Raw genomic sequence first — 17,005 nt, forward strand, 5'->3', positions numbered from 1 at the left:
GTCTCTGGCATCATGTTAACACAAAGACCTATATTCATGCAGTGTTCAAATTTTATTATTACCATTGCAGTCATATGCATTTGACGAATTGCATACAATTCCTGAGCAATTTGGCTTGGTCTTTAATGCAGAATAAGCAAATTGTTTATTAACAGAACATCTGCAGCAGGTCAGACAACCCCATGACTTCTAAAACACCAACACATAATAGAAAATACTTTGTATTACAAATCCTGCACCCCCCCCCACCAGCCCAAAACAGGGAAAGTAGGAGGGGTTTTTATTTATTAAGTTTTTAAAAAGTGGCATGTTGAAGTGATGTAAATGGCAGATTGCCATTTACTTTTTTCTCCTTTTGATGTGGGATATCACTTGCACAAACATTCTTCCCTGCAAATTAATCTTCTCTGTGGTTGGAAATTTAAAAAAGAATAACACTGTATTCACTGTTTTTCCCATAACCGTGGACACAGTAGCATTTCATGTTGTCCAAGGCATTTATAATTACTATCAAGGAGTAAGACCACAAAACACTTACACTTGGTTGACCTGATAATAGTTGCCATGGGGAAGACAAATCTGGTGATTCTCGCAGATTTTCAGCTATGCAGGAAGTTATGACATGACATCAAAATGAACAGATATATAATATACCCGGAATAATTGTATGCCTCTTACTTAAGAATGTATAGGAAACATTCAGCACCAAACAGGGTCAAAATGCTAGTGTAAACCATTACTATTTAAACTTCTTTACTGGAGAAAATTTCGAAGAGCACAAAGTGATACAAAATGTTACTGTATGGCTGACATCAGGTATCACACATAGATTTGTGCAGTTGTGACTGTTGAGGCATATACATATCAGTTCAAATAATAACTCAAAGAGAAAGCCCCAAAATTATATTGAAGTCTGGGGTATTATCTGATAAACAGCTTCTGGTACCTTTCCTTAACTAACTCATTATTTGAAAAATACATTGCTCATCATTCTGTAATCCATTTCCAGTCTGTTTTCTTTTCCAAGACAGAAAACATACTATGTCTTTTTTTTTCCAAATTAAACAAACATTGTAAGGTACCATATCCTATAGATGGCAAAAATGAAATCTGTTGCTTTTTAATTTATGTTTCCCAATAAACATCCCGTACTGAATAGATTAATTGATAATGTATCCCCTATAGGAGTTGTATAGTACAGTAGTATACCTCAGAAAAGAAAATTTAAATCATGCTAAAGTATGAAGAGATATAGTAAAGAATTAAACACACCACAGATAATAAATCAGACTACCTGAAGTTAATATTAGGGGTTACTGCTAAATTGTCATGCTCATTTTTGTTCAAAAGAGTACTAAATAGTACTTAATAGTAATTTCTTATAGATACATGTTCTATTTTATATGCAGTGGTCGAGTAACATTTTGCAGAAATAGGATATGGTACATATGATACATGTACTGAAAACCGTGGGAAAGGATTTTTGCATGATCTGAATGATGTTAAAGAATGTCTTACATCACCCCTTTATGAAAATATATGTCTTATTTCAAGAAGAGCTCTGGGCAAGACTGGACACACTGTCTGCCTTCTTATATCTTCTTTTTTTGTGGATTTGTCAATTTGTTCACACTACTCTTCTTCCTGAAAGTCCCTTTCAAGTAAATCTTGCAAAACAGATTGTGTGAAAATCATTATATAAAATCAAATGCAAAAACACAGCATGATGATTTCAATGGAAATATTTGATTGTGTTAAAAATATGCATTTTATACTTGGATTAGTACAGTTTGCACCAAAGGCAACAACTGTATGTGCCGTAGGGTCACTTAGAGTTTCATTCATGACAAGATTGACAACTAGTGCCAAGAAACCAGCCTTTAGTCTATATTGAGTTCTTTGCATAAAATGAACTGTGTCTTACTGTGTATCAGAACTATTCCAAAGCCTCCTAACCAAATCCCCAACATTTGTTTTCCAATAAAGATATCAAATATACAATTCAAAATAGCTTCTAAACAGATCAACCTAACATGACTTGACCCAAAGTTATAATTTCTTAATATTATGTGTATAAACAATATTCATTAACGTGGTTTTATGGAACTTTAAAAAAAATATTTGTATTGCTATTACTGTAAGGGCTTAGAGGCAGATCACATGGTTTCTGCAAGTGTGACTGGAGTTCTCCTTTCTGTCAACGGCACCTCACTGACTCCTAACACCTTCTAATCTAAATCTTCCCTTGCCTCATGAGGGCCTCGATAAAATAGTTTCCCCCTTTTTTAGCCATGCACTCATCACACCAGCTGAATGCTCCAGGAGAGGGATACAACTCACCTTGGGTTGTAATGGGCTGCTGACTACATCTGGAATACCAACACAAACAGATAGGTCCTTCTGATAGTGCTGCAACATGATTCTTGTTGTTAGCTATGTAATTATCTTATGTGTAGTGGAGGTCTAGTTGATCCGGTGGATAAGGAAAGGCCCTCGTTACCCAGAAGGCATTGGAATTGATTCAAAGCATTGGAACTGCCACCAACTCACAACTTATTACCCCCAAGAAGATACTTTTCATTAATTATGTTCATTTTGACAACATCCACTGGAGTCTACAAATGAGTTGTATATCAATGTCCTCTGATACTGTGTTCACTGTATTGCGATGTTGCTACAAAGGTATCTGATTAGGGTTAGGGTTAGGGTTAGTATTTGATTGTCTTATATGTACAAAATAAAATTTAATCTTAAGACAACTTGTGAGCATAAGTAAAAATCCCATTGATATACATTGATATATTCTGTTATACTATACTGATAGTTCTGTGATCACAAACCACACCATTCACAGACTGAGAAGCGTAGGCCTACACCATATCAGAATTGCACTCCCCACCATTTGCAGATTACAGATGTGTACACAATCCCAGTTCAGTTAATTATCAGAAGTCACTTTTTCTACTATTAAATAAATCACAATAAACCAAGTTTGTAATTTGCAATTTGTGTTTAGGGCAAAAGTTGATATTTGGTCTAGGTCTTATTGCAACTCAGAGCCAGTTCCTACAAAGATTTTACTGTTTTGCTTTTTATTTTGATTCAATGGCTGTCATATCCCAGCTGGATTCAAGCACACAAATGGCATGGTAAATGTGTTAATACAAAGCTGTTCTATTTGTGTCTGACTTAGGAATGCTCATGAATCAAAAAGGAATTATTGTAAAATAAAAATAATATAAAAACACAAATTATAGAATTAAATAAAAAAATCTTTAACCCTGTTTACATAACAAAACGTATTCTCAAAGCTTATTACTTGAAAACAGAAAGGCCAGTATATTAGTTTTGAACCATGCTGTATAGTAAAGCATTATGCTTGGGCTCCATTTCCAATTATGCAGCTTTGGAAATACACAATTCACACATGCCGAGTACTTGATTTACATATATCTGATATTTTACACAATAATCAATTCTAGTCTAAAAGCAGAAGTGTACAGTTTTTGTGTTATCTTGCTCTGCTTGCAAGTGTCCTTATGTGGAGTGGTTATTCACCAAACTTAAAATGACTGCTGAATGATAGAATCCACAGGCCTTTATAACAAACAAACAGCTGATTTTTGACTCAGACTTCATTTGTCAAAGAAAAATATTATGTGGCACCATAAGGGGATCAGTGCTGGGCTCTTGATATAGGTGGGATCTTGACACAGGGAAGGGCAGGGAAATATGGTGCAAGGGATGATGCTTGTATTATTTACAGTGCCAGGGGGAACGCACAAAACCCTAAACAAACACCTAGCTCTTCTTTGAGCAAAACTAAACTCATTCTCTACAGGTCCCTCTATACAAACAGATCACTAACTAATTAACTAACTAACTAACAACCCACTCCCCCACTTTATGCATGAGCCAGACCAATCAGGAGAGTCCTGAATCAGATGCTCCACTAAGCTGATTCATCCCCCAAGGCTTCTGGGGAATGTAGCCATTCCGATGCCCATTTTGTGCCCCACTCAGCACTGCACCACACTTACTACACAAAAACATATCAGTTTTCCATATTTCACTATAGTTTAAAACTGATCTGTGTCCTATTGAAAAAATATTGTAATTTTCCTCAATAAATAACAAGCATTTTTATGTCTTCCTTAATATCAGTTTTTTTTTTAAGAATTAGGGTGACTGAGAACTTAAAGTCATTAATGTATTGTCCCTGCTTCTCACAAACCACTTTTCATACAAATCACACTTCAGTGGATCTTGAATTACATGTGTCTCTTGGTTCAGTCCCATTACTAGCATCTGCAGCAAATGCAATGCTGGTTGATGTATGAACAGAAGTCAGCAGCTCCTGAATATGATATAAAATAAAATGTGAGAGCTGCAGGCTGTCTGCCATATGATCGCTGGCATGCTTACATTATATATATATATATATATATATATATATATATATATATATATATATATATATATATATATATATATATAATTATATCATGCCCTGCTGACAGAGGGGGTGTTCTTAATGGCTTCCCCTTAGGATATGAGAAGTCATGATCTTCTCAGCTGTTCTCTCCAAAAACATCAGAAGCATCTAAATGCCTCGTGAGGGAGCAGCAACTGGAACAGGAAAAGTCTCCTAATTGTCAGCACCACCAGCCTATGAACTGTGTAGCACATAAACTGCTATGAATAGATATTAATGGCATAGGCTTTACCTATAAAAAACATACAAAACACAACTAATACACGCTGATATTATGTTTTTATAAGTAAATCAGACACTTGATTTGTTTCCTGTGCTTTATTATGACTATCAATACAGATTTTTTGGTATCTACACTCACCTAAAGGATTATTAGGAACACCTGTTCAATTTCTCATTAATGCAATTATCTAACCAACCAATCACATGGCAGTTGCTTCAATGCATTTAGGGGTGTGGTCCTGGTCAAGACAATCTCCTGAACTCCAAACTGAATGTCTGAATGGGAAAGAAAGGTGATTTAAGCAATTTTGAGCGTGGCATAGTTGTTGGTACCAGACGGGCCGGTCTGAGTATTTCACAATCTGCTCAGTTACTGGGATTTTCACGCACAACCATTTCTAGGGTTTACAAAGAATGGTGTGAAAAGGGAAAAACATCCAGTATGCAGCAGTCCTGTGGGGGCGAAAATGCCTTGTTGATGCTAGAGGTCAGAGGAGAATGGGCCGACTGATTCAAGCTGATAGAAGAGCAACTTTGACTGAAATAACCACTCGTTACAACCGAGGTATGCAGCAAAGCATTTGTGAAGCCACAACACGTACAACCTTGAGGCGGATGGGCTACAACAGCAGAAGACCCCACCGGGTACCACTCATCTACACTACAAATAGGAAAAAGAGGCTACAATTTGCACAAGCTCACCAAAACTGGACAGTTGAAGACTGGAAAAATGTTGCCTGGTCTGATGAATCTCGATTTCTGTTGAGACATTCAGATGGTAGAGTCAGAATTTGGCATAAACAGAATGAGAACATGGATCCATCATGCCTTGTTACCACTGTGCAGGCTGGTGGTGGTGGTGTAATGGTGTGGGGGATGTTTTCTTGGCACACTTTAGGCCCCTTAGTGCAAATTGGGCATCGTTTAAATGCCACAGCCTACCTGAGCATTGTTTCTGAACATGTCCATCCCTTTATGACCACCATGTACCCATCCTCTGATGGCTACTTCCAGCAGGATAATGCACCATGTCACAAAGGTCGAATCATTTCAAATTGGTTTCTTGAACATGACAATGAGTTCACTGTACTAAACTGGCCCCCACAGTCACCAGATCTCAATCCAATAGAGCATCTTTGGGATGTGGTGGAACGGGAGATTCGTGCCCTGGATGTGCATCCCACAAATCTCCATCAACTGCAAGATGCTATCCTATCAATATGGGCCAACATTTCTAAAGAATGCTTTCAGCACCTTGTTGAATCAATGCCATGTAGAATTAAGGCAGTTCTGAAGGTGAAAGGGGGTCAAACACAGTATTAGTATGGTGTTCCTAATAATCATTTAGGTGAGTGTATGTCTACTGCAAATAAAGAATCGGTTCATTTTCAAACAACATGACAGCCTTCACATGAGTGAAAAAACAAACTAAGCCAAATTTAACTAAATAAGAAACAATGCTGAGAAAATTAAAAGCTACAGGGAAACATTAAGCATGAATTTTACATTCATATATCAATTATTTGTAACTAATTCACCAAAGACAATTCAATTTGCAACTGCATGTTAACATTCTCGCAATTACTGAAATGTGTAACCTTTTAATTATTACATTAATAGCTTATTTACAAAAAGCACAAAACCCTATTGAATGTATCCTGATTCATGCCTGCATCAAAAATCCAACCCTAAGCATAAATAACATGATCTAGGTTGGTTTGTATACATTTATGAATTGTAAAAGGATGTATTGTTTCTAGGTTGATTCTTTGAGAACAAAGAGAAAAGAGCCTCCTAAACAAGACTAGACACATCCTGTTGATCTGTCAGCACTGACTGTTTTCATTTCCTTATGTCTAGATAGTCTGCACATTTCAGGAAACCTAATATGTTCATATACTTGTAAAATGTCTTTATATATATAACCAGTGTAGATTTCTAAGAAGCATGTATGACAAGTTGTTTGTCAAGTTGTATGAACAATGTTTTTTTTGTATATTTACATATGTGTGTGCGTGTATCTGTTGGCCCACAACCCCCCCCCCCAAAAAAAAAACACTACATTGTTTTGGTTTAATTATCCTTTGTGGTAAAAGTGGAGGTTGTCCAGAACTATTGGCAAAGAGAATTTTACATTGACCCTAGTCAGCTCCTACCACACCCCATTGAAAACGGGGGTGGGGGGCAGCATATCAGATTATAAAGCAAGGAAACTCATAGTATAATAAAGTATTTTTCTACAGCAAAGCAGCCTGAAACCGTCCAGGTATAGAAAATAAAAATAAAATAAACACAGGAAAAGGTGTATCTGAAGTACAGCTTGCTCACGACAGCTAACCAAGATATGAGGATATGAATGCTAGCTCTGTTTACATGCTATAAGGTTAAAGCCAGAAGCATAAGTGGAAGGTCTTTGAGAAATACCAGTTATCAATTTTTACATAACATGAATGCATACCACAGTCCTCTTCTAGGCATTTATGCCTTCCTACACATTCCTTTGAGGATTTTCAAATTCCAGCAGCACATCGTGATCCAAGTGTGCCTTTTACTAAGGCCAGAGGAGCTGATATCAGTTTTAAGTAAGAGTATTTGAACCTAATGTTACATTGCTGCAAATCCTTTTCTAGACCTACGTAACACATTCAGGGGTAGACTATGTCACTGGGACAGGGTTTCAATTCAGGCCAGGCAGCTGCCACACTGGACTCCCTGTTGCTACCTGGGAAAAGCTGACAGCACTTTACCACCACCTATCACACCTTCTATCCCTAGCCGTGGCCTCTTCAAAGGAGGACAAGACATCACTTTGTATTGCGCTTATTTTGTTAGTCGCCCTGGATAAGGGCATCTGCCAAGAAATAAAAATAAAAATAATAATAATAATCACTCTCTTGACCTTCTAATTCCCCACTGATGATGGAGCTCCCCCACCAGTCTGGCAGTCAGCTCATTCTGTGTGTTTCTTGATTGCTCCTTGACTCTCCTTTCCAGTCAATATTCATTGTTAAAATATGTTCTGCCCATGGGAACTACCCTGACACAATTATAATGCCCATGAACTAGAAGCCCATACATAACACCAGCCCTGGATTCGATAATTTTACCATCCCTCTAAGACAACCTCAAGGAAGCAAGGCCTTCTTCTTTATAATTAGAGTGGGAAACACATGAAGTATGTGTACATGAGCAGTTTTTACATATATATATATATATATATATATATATATATATATATATATATATATATATATAACTCCTATTCATTAGAAGATATCAATGAAAACAATAAAAGCCAGCATGACTTGTGCTTGCCTCCAGTCCAGGTGAGAGCCTTCTTGTCTTCTGTCTAGAAAAATTAGTGACCAATACATCCCATAAGACAGTGACTAACTACACAGAGGTTTCTAAAGATTGCACAGCTCCATACATCATCCATCCACCCCAGCCACCTTTACCCTGTGTGCTCCTGTCACGGGTGGTGCGTGACAGGCAATTTAATCACTGATTAGTTAATTATTGTATTTGTTTCTTTCACTTTTATATTGTTGTGTGCACTTCAAATTGATTACGTTTATTTTCATTTATGAAGTATGTTCTTTTACTTCCTAATTTTGGGTTAACTGGGTTATTGGTTTTACTGTGTTTAATTGGGTTATTGGGTTTTTAATTGTTTTATTGTTTGCCCGGCCCAGTACACGCCACCAGATACATTCTCACCTGGACCTACCTCCATAATCTCTCCCAATCACCTTCACCTGCAACCTGGGTCTCTGCTTTGGAGAATATAAACTGAGAGGGATCCTTCAATCCAGAGGCACACAGAGGTTCACAGACAGAATGGCTTGCGAGGTAGTGAACAGCGGGACATGGAAATAAAGCCGGTGCTGGAGAGGGGAGCAGAGGAGACTTTTGCGGGGAGACGGCGATGAGATATATTAAGGACTTGGCAGCAGAGCAGTGAGCAGCTAAGTCCATGGGTTTTTATTGACTGTATGTGTAACAGTGGTAATTAGTGAGAGCATGAGTGAAGCGACTTGGAACACGGAAATTAAGAGACCTGCGCATTAGTACTGTTGAACTCCGCTTTATTTGGAACTTGGTGTATCCCCTCTCCCCTGGTATTCGCCACGTTCAGCTATATCTAGAGAAAAGAGAATATTATTGTTGATCATATTGCAGAGTCATGGCAAGGAATGGACTGTGAACATTAATAGTTTTTCTCCTTACCTGAGGTCTTCCATTTCCAGTCTGCGGCTGTCCGCCTGGTCAGCGGTTTGCTGTCAGGCTGCGAGAGAGGATGAGGAGTTCGAACCGACTTACTTGTGTTATTGGAGTGCTGATCATATCTGCGAGAGGAAGAAGAGTTATTAGTGTATTTTGTACAGGAGATATAATTGTATAAGAAATGGTAGTTTTATAGGATTTTATTAGTTTCCTTCTTTCTTTTTTGGTTATTTGTTTGGATAGGGTTTTTAGTGTTTTATTGCCCCTACTAATTAAAGGCAGTTGTAGTTGGGTTTTATATAATTACTTTTTATATAATTCTGTACCTTTATCCAGGACAGTCTTCATGCCCTGTCTGGAGCTTGTTAAATAATATTTTAACTGCATGTGTGAGTGTCTTGGGGTTGCGTCGAGCCTGCCGGGGAAAGCATTGGAGTAGGTAGACGAGCTCCTCCCTCGTATAACAATGGAGGTGGCGTGGTCGGGTAGCGTAGTCGCCCCCAAGCACGCATTAGGGTGTGACACTCCTTCCCAGGCCTCCCTTACCACCGGGGCAGACTAGGCTGTTTAAATACAGCTCACTTCAAGGTATGCCTCAGTACTGGCAAGTCTTCAGCGCTGGCCATGTCTGCATAATTGTGCAGATCCCCAGAGACCAACCATAATACAATTGTGAATGTGCCACAGGAAGCTTATTTCTTTAAAGACTAGAAGTAAACGTATACAGACATGGCAAAAACACACAACACAATTTTCTCTGAACTAAGTAGAAATATTAAAGTATTTGGTATCCACCATTCTTTATTTCACCTTCAATAGAACAAACTTTGCTTTTGATTTATTATGTAACATATTACTTTAAATGGTAAAACAAATTAAAATGGCACAGACAAAAATATTGACACCCTTAACCTAATCTTTCTCTAAGCACTCTGGTCACAGTGGCCGTGGAGGGGACTGGAGGACTCGGGTGCAGGAAAAGGCAAGTTGAAAACAGGCGTGGGTTGGATACCGGTTATCTGGGCAATGTAGGCAAAACTGGAGAGTGTGGTCAAAGTATCACACATAGGGTCGTTCGATTGGGCAGACAGTATTACAAACGGAATCCAGAAAGCGTGGTCTCAAAAAAACAGGCAAGGGTCAGTAAATACAAAGGTCAAACAAAAAACAAGCTCGGAAATGTTGCAAACTGCAGACAAGACTGCAATAATGATGTGGCTGGAAGAGGTTTAAATAGACAGAGCTGATGGGTAGGGAGACTGGTGAAAGTAATGATTCAATAATGGGGACAAAGGTAAGGGAAACAAGGTTGAACTGGGACTGGGGAGGCATCTAGCGATGGTCGTGGGGATGACATTTGTGGGCATGACAATTTCATTGTACAGCCTTTAGAGACCATAACTGCAATCATGTGCTGTCTAGCTCTGAATGAGATTTCTACACTTCTCGACTGGTAGTTTGGCCCACTCTTCTTGAGCAAACTGCTCCAGTTCTCTCCGGTTTGATGAGTGCTTTTTCCCAACTGCGAGTTACAGCTCTTTCCACAGATGTTCAATGGGATTTAGATCTGGACTCCTAGAAGACCACTTCGGAACAGTCCAATATTTCTGCTTTTTGAGGTATATTTCAGGTCATTATCCTGCTGGAGGACAAATGACCTGCGACTGAGACACAGCTTCTGACACTGGGGTATGTTACACTCCAAAATGCCTTGATAGTCTTTTGATTTCGTTGTGCCCTGCACAGATTCATGGCACCCAGTGCCAGAGGCAGCAATGCAACCCCAAAACATCACTGAGCCTTTGTGTTTCACGGTAGGGATGGTGTTCTTTTCTTTGAAAGCTTAATTTCCTGTAAACATGGAGTTGTGATTTACCAAAAAAACTCTACTTTTGTTCTGTCTGTCCAAAGGACATTCTCCCAGAAGGACTGTGGCTTGTCCACATGCATTTTAGCAAACTCCAGACTGGCTTTTTTATGTTTCTCTCTTAGAGAGAGGTCTTCTACCATGGAGTCCATTTCCATTCAGACCGCGACGGATGGTGCGACTTGAAGCTGTTGCACCTTGAGCTTGAATGTTGGATCAGGTACATCAAACTCTTTAGAGATGGTCTTGTAGGACCATGCTTGGCTATTACCTTCTTTCTAACCTCCTCAGACAACTCTCTGGCTTTCCTTCTCTTTTCCATATTCAGTGTGATGCACACAGTGTCACAAAACAGCAGAGTGGGAACTTTTCTCCATTTAAACTGGCTGAATGAGTGATAATGTGATTGAAGACACCTGTGATACTAATTAAAAGAGAATGTATTGTAATGATACCTCAAGCAGACCAATTATTTCCTATAACTTCTAAAGGGTATCCATAATATTGTCCAGGCCATTATAGAATGTCTTTATTGAATAAGCAGAAATTCAGTTCTTTTCAGGTTTTTTGCTTCATTCCACTGCAAACCAAGGACATGCATGTATGGATGACAAAAGATATTTTAATTTCAACACTTTTCAGGACAAGTGGTGCATTATTTGAATAAAATGCAAGGGTAAAATACTTTTGGCCACGTCTGTAAGAGCTATTACAAATTACTTTCCATATGCTACTGTGTCATTGCTAGGCAAATTAAAGACCTTATGATTCCCTTTGCCTATTTTGCTTATTGTACATCATGTAGTAACCACATGTCCCTTTGATCTTTTTACAATGTCATACATAACTTAATTAATTGTGGGTTGCATTATTATCAAGGCCTTTTTGGATCCTTCTTATCCACTTATTCAAAACATATAATTATAGCAAATGGCCGTGGGGTTATTGTGTGAGGTTTAAAGCTGCAAGCATACAGAGAACAAGATACTTCAAAGTAAAAAAAGTTTTATTCATTGATGTTCACTGTGTATAACAGCTGCCTATGTGCCCACTTTACTGACAGGGACATGTACCCTACATACCTTCAATATTAATATAACAAACGTTTACGTGTGTGTGTGTATATATATATATATATACACATACATAATTTTTTAGCTTTTATCAGTTGTTGTCCAACAAGTTGGGCGCTATCACTGACCCCCATTTTGTGAGTGTATTAAACATGTTCATGTTTAATTTTTTGGTTGGTTGTTCAACTGTTTTTTTTCAGAAGGATACCCCACCAAATCAACATTGACGTAAAATCTCAAAATAGACTAAATTCGACAATTCTTCGACAGAGTCTAGACTCAAACCTTTGACCCTTTTCAGCAAGACAAGTCTAAAGTTCTGCTACTTTTTAATCCACTTCACCAGGGGTGTTGCTAGACATAAAGATCTACTGGGGCACAGGCCCATTACTCGTATCACTTTTTTTTTTTTTTCTTGAAAGCCTGCTGCGTGCAAGAAGTGTGCAACACAATGCACTATACAAACTTCCCTTGCTTAACCCACTATTTCTACACTACAACAAGTACTGGGGAAAGGTAAACATGTAGAGATATTAATCTTTATGAAAATATTTAAGTATCTTCATACCGTACATGAACATTCTCAAAATGTTTTACGGGCATACATTGTATATGCAAGTAACAAAATCTACCTCAATTCTGACTTGTGTGCCGACACCTGGACTCTGTGTGCGCGCTGCAGTGGCTATTATAGCAGCACACAGGCGCGCACGCATCAGTTTGTGTTTTCGGTTAAACTGCATTGCTTTTACAAGTGTTGATTGGGTTACTGCGTTGCATTTAGATCCATTTCTTTTTTTCCGGCATTATCAATCTAAATGAATGCACTGAAAAATAAAGTAAATTGTTAAAACTCAAACTTCAGATTTTACTGGGGCACAGCAGATTTATACTGGGGCACGTACCCCAGGAAAAGGGGTCTAGTGACGCCCGTGCACTTGACTATGACTATAAATAAAACAAAGCCAGCAAAATACTGCATTAGCACTGAAACAAACAAACCACTTTTTTTTTTTTTTTTATTGTTCCAGCACGCCTTAACTTTGTCTGATTCTGCAATTAGTATTTTACCCTGTCGTGTTATTGTAAGCTTCCATTCTATTGAAGTTATTTTTTCCTTTTCCAACCAGAAAGGGATGTTATGTTATGAATCAGGAGACCCAGTGGTGATTTCAACAACCAAACACATCCTACATTTTGTGTACAAACCAAAAAGGTCTGCTTGTGGCTGCCAGCCTGGACACTGAGTAAAGGAAGCTTAGAAAAAACCCAGTCTGATTTGTAGTAGTAAGACAAAATTATAACCCAAACAATTTAAACATTGGTTAAACAATTAGAATCTGGATGGGGTCAGATCTTCTTCTTCTTCTGCCATTTAGAATCCTGTTTAATGTCTTCTCATTACAGTCTTCAGACCTGGGAAGCTTCCAATGTTCTTTTGGAGTAATGGGGTGGCTCTGACAAATAAAGCATTGAAAATCTTGAGCCGTAAAACACTGATCTCAAATCTAAAGATTTTAATAGTCTTCCTCACCCATTTGCCTGGTCGGGGCTGGTGTTGTGTAACCCTACGTTCACTCTGCCCGCTCGCTAAACTCGCAAGTCGCTCAGTCGCCGGCGCGCTGTCGCTGAGCCCTGCACTGTGTGCACACTGCCCGCTCGCTGGGGGCGGGTCTTATTTTTAAACTAGCCAGTAGAAAAGAGAAGGAACTTCAATATGCAGAGCACATCTGCCTCCCATTGGTTGTCGCCGAACTCCGTCACTGCGCGCTCGCTGCTAATTTGTATAAAGTTGAACATTGCTCAACTCTCCACTGTCGCTGTCGCCAGCAGATTTTGTCTGTGCGCGGAGCCCCGCCCCCTGTCGCCGAGAGTCACTGGCTCTCATTGGAAATGAATGGGAGCGAGTCGCTCTGTCGCGCTTAGCGGGCGTGCAGTGTGAAAGCACCTTGAGAAAGAATCGGCATTAGTTAAAAAAAAAAAACTACAACAAGAACAACAAAAAACAGGCTCGGCTTTATTATATGATTTGTTTTTGTATATATAAATACACCTCAATACATTGTTTTAAAAGGCAGTACATCACAACAGATGTTTCAAACTAGCTTTCACACAATCACATCAACCCAGGATATAACCCACTTTCTCATGACAGTGAGAAGACAGTGGGTTGACTCGGCTCAAGAGAAATCCGCCTCAGGAGGTGATGACTCGAGCAGGGTGAGATGAATGGCATTGTGTTCTTCCTTAAGTGACCTTTAGGTCTAGGTCTTTCTTATGGAAATTGTAGGGGGAAAGTGTGTACCAGGCCTGCCTGATCCCAGGTTGTATCCTGGGTTGATCTGGGTAGAGCATGCCATTGGAAAAATGGGCAAGAGTACAAAAGCTGAATATTAAAATGCTATACAGATAAACTAGAAAGCATGAATGAAATACATTAGGTAAAACCCTTTATCAGAAATTCTGTACCTCAAGGTAACAGAACATGCATGCAGGGCTTTCAAATTTGCTGCAGCTGACAGTTTGTCACCCAGGTGAATGTGCCTTAGCAGATCTATCGTTGTAACGCCAAGTGATACCATCTAAGGGGCACCCATCACAGCCCAAGGCAACTCTGCTACAGTGCTTTACACAGTTGGCACAATTAAGTCTAAATTGAAAATGCAGTTATTGTTTCACTATAGTTGTTCCAGCACAGATTGTCCCCATCCATTTATCTCATCCATTTATGAAATCAGGAATTCATAGCTCAGGCCCCAGATGGGCACAGAAAGAAAAGATAGAGCTCTGCGAAACGAATCAGCTGTTACTGTGTGAGTATGTGTCTTTGGCGTGCGCGTGTGTGTGTGTTTGGAAAATGAAATAAATGAGGAGCACTTGACCTCACAGCACATCCCTATTTTTAAAACTGCAGTAAGCGACACTGGGCTTTATATTGTCCGTGCTTGTGATAACAACACCTCGGTGGCGGAGTTTATCGTTGAGCAAAGTGAGCTCCTTTGACACATGGACCAAAGAGCGTCTGGATCTGGCGATTGAAAGGATTCTGCTCTTATTCAGGTCATAAAAAAATGGGAGTTCAGAGAGGCCAGCAAGTGGCAACTGTGTGAAAGCTGCAGGCGAAGCATTGTGTTGGGTATCCGCTGATAACATTGTGTACAGGGGTTGGCAGGGAGTCTGTGAGTGAAATCATAATTGGAATACAGTTTAAATGGAATGGTTGGGCTGTGTTCACAGGCCTTCCACCTCGGCGCCCCCCTCCCCCAAAACAAGTGAACATTCTTCCTCCTCTTGTACCTCTATTGTGTTTCATGGGCTCTGCTTTCCTCTCAAAGTGACTTTATCCCACCGAGCACAAAGGAAGCCCTGTTTCCATTTCCTGGCACATTGGAAGGAACAATCGATCTTTCTTCCCTGCTCTATTTGTGATTTACTATGTTCCTAGCAATGCGAAGCACTTTTATGCTATCATTTACAGGAATTTATGTGCTTGAGAACGAACAGTGATATGGGATTCAGGGTGACTGATTCATTGTATTTGACCTAGTGAGGAAAAAAAAACACTCTCTCCATTAGAGCAAAAGGGACCTGGGAAAGTCACACTCCAGTAGAGATTTGTATCAGAAATGATTACTCTGCAGTTTTTACATAAGCCTGTTGTGAGGATGATTGACTGGATTTGCTCTGGGTTGTTTGGGAAATCTGTATTATAACATTGCAAGAAGTTAAACATAAAATCTTGGTTGTAGGTGTAGCAATGATTATAATATTATATTCAGTAATAATAGTACAATGATAATGAGTATTAATATCAGTGCTAGTGATTGACAACGATGATAAGTATGAAGAAGGAGAAGAAGAGGAAGAAAAAATTGTTACCTTGTTTTGCAAAGTGTTGTCGTAGAGACTGTCCCACCCCCCCTTGGTTTTAACGGGTAGTGCTGCTGCACCTGCAAAGAGAGAAGAAGACATAGGGTCCACCGAATTGACAGCGTCATATACTTACCTGGGTGGTTCATGTGCGGTGCCATCAGTAGGAAAACCTACTGATTAATGAGTTTTGATGCTCTGTTTATTAAATCTTTTAGCATAGGACTTTTTCTTAGCTTCCTTATAAATTCTTGGATCATTTTTCTGTATCTCCTTTAGTTAGGGTTTTAGGATTTTACTGCCTGGAGCTATTAAAGGCATTTTATTTAGTGTTACCATTTATTATTGTCATATACTCCTGTGTGTTTATTATCATTATAATCATTATTGTGTGCACCTAACTGAACAGTCTTCTTGCCCTGTTTCAATATTGAACTCTTTAAAAACTCTTGTTCTTACCTTACCCATCTGTGTCATGGTGCTTTGAGCCTGCCCAGAGGGAAAAATGAGTGGGTGTAGGTAGTTCCTCACCCTATGTAAATGAGGTGGCGTAGTCACATTCACATGGTCACCCCTAGCACCCATAGGTGGTGACAGTCAAATTAAAAGTTTATGGATATGGGCCTACATTTTCCCAAAATAAAGTTAAATACATATTGTACATATTTCAGTATTAAAGAAGAAAAAAATATAATTATTATTAGTGTTAATAACCACAATATTTATTTTATTCATATACAATGCCCAAACGAAGTAGTCACCCCACTTTTTTGCACATTATACACACGTGCTCAAATTTGTTGGTACCCCTCCAAAAAAAATGAAGAATGCACAATTTCCTCTGAAATAACTTGAAACTGACAAAAGCAATGAGACTTCTGCACATATTAACAAGTAGTTTGGCCCACTCTTCCTGAGCAAACTGCTCCAGCTGTCTCAGGTTTGATGGATGCCTTCTCCAGACTGCAAGTTTCAGCTCTTTCCATAGATGTTCGATAGGATTCAGATCAGGAATCATAGAAGGCCACTTCAGAACAGTCCAATGTTTTGTTCTTATCCATTCTTGGGTGCTTATAGCAGTGTGTTTTGGGTCATTATCCTGTTGGAGGACCCATGACCTGCAACCTGAGACAGAGCTTTCTGACACTGGGCAGTACATTTTGCTCCAGAATGCCTTGATAGACTTGAGATTTCATTGTGCCCTGCACAGATTCAAGGCACTCTGTGCCAGGAGCAACAAAGCAGCCTCAA

The 17,005-nt window shown here is 39.1% G+C and overlaps 1 long non-coding RNA gene across 1 annotated transcript; it reads right to left on the reverse strand.

The window, feature by feature from the left end:
* Positions 1-8,788: 8,788 nt before the first annotated feature.
* On the reverse strand, positions 8,789-13,503 carry LOC136751810 (uncharacterized). The gene is made up of 3 exons (XR_010817079.1): positions 13,419-13,503; positions 8,948-9,066; positions 8,789-8,861 (listed from the first exon to the last, which is right to left on the reverse strand). It is a non-coding gene; the product is annotated as an uncharacterized LOC136751810 (long non-coding RNA).
* Positions 13,504-17,005: the final 3,502 nt, after the last annotated feature.

The sequence above is a fragment of the Amia ocellicauda genome, chromosome 6, assembly GCF_036373705.1.
Source record: "Amia ocellicauda isolate fAmiCal2 chromosome 6, fAmiCal2.hap1, whole genome shotgun sequence".
In the NCBI taxonomy this organism is placed as follows: Eukaryota; Metazoa; Chordata; class Actinopteri; order Amiiformes; family Amiidae; genus Amia; species Amia ocellicauda.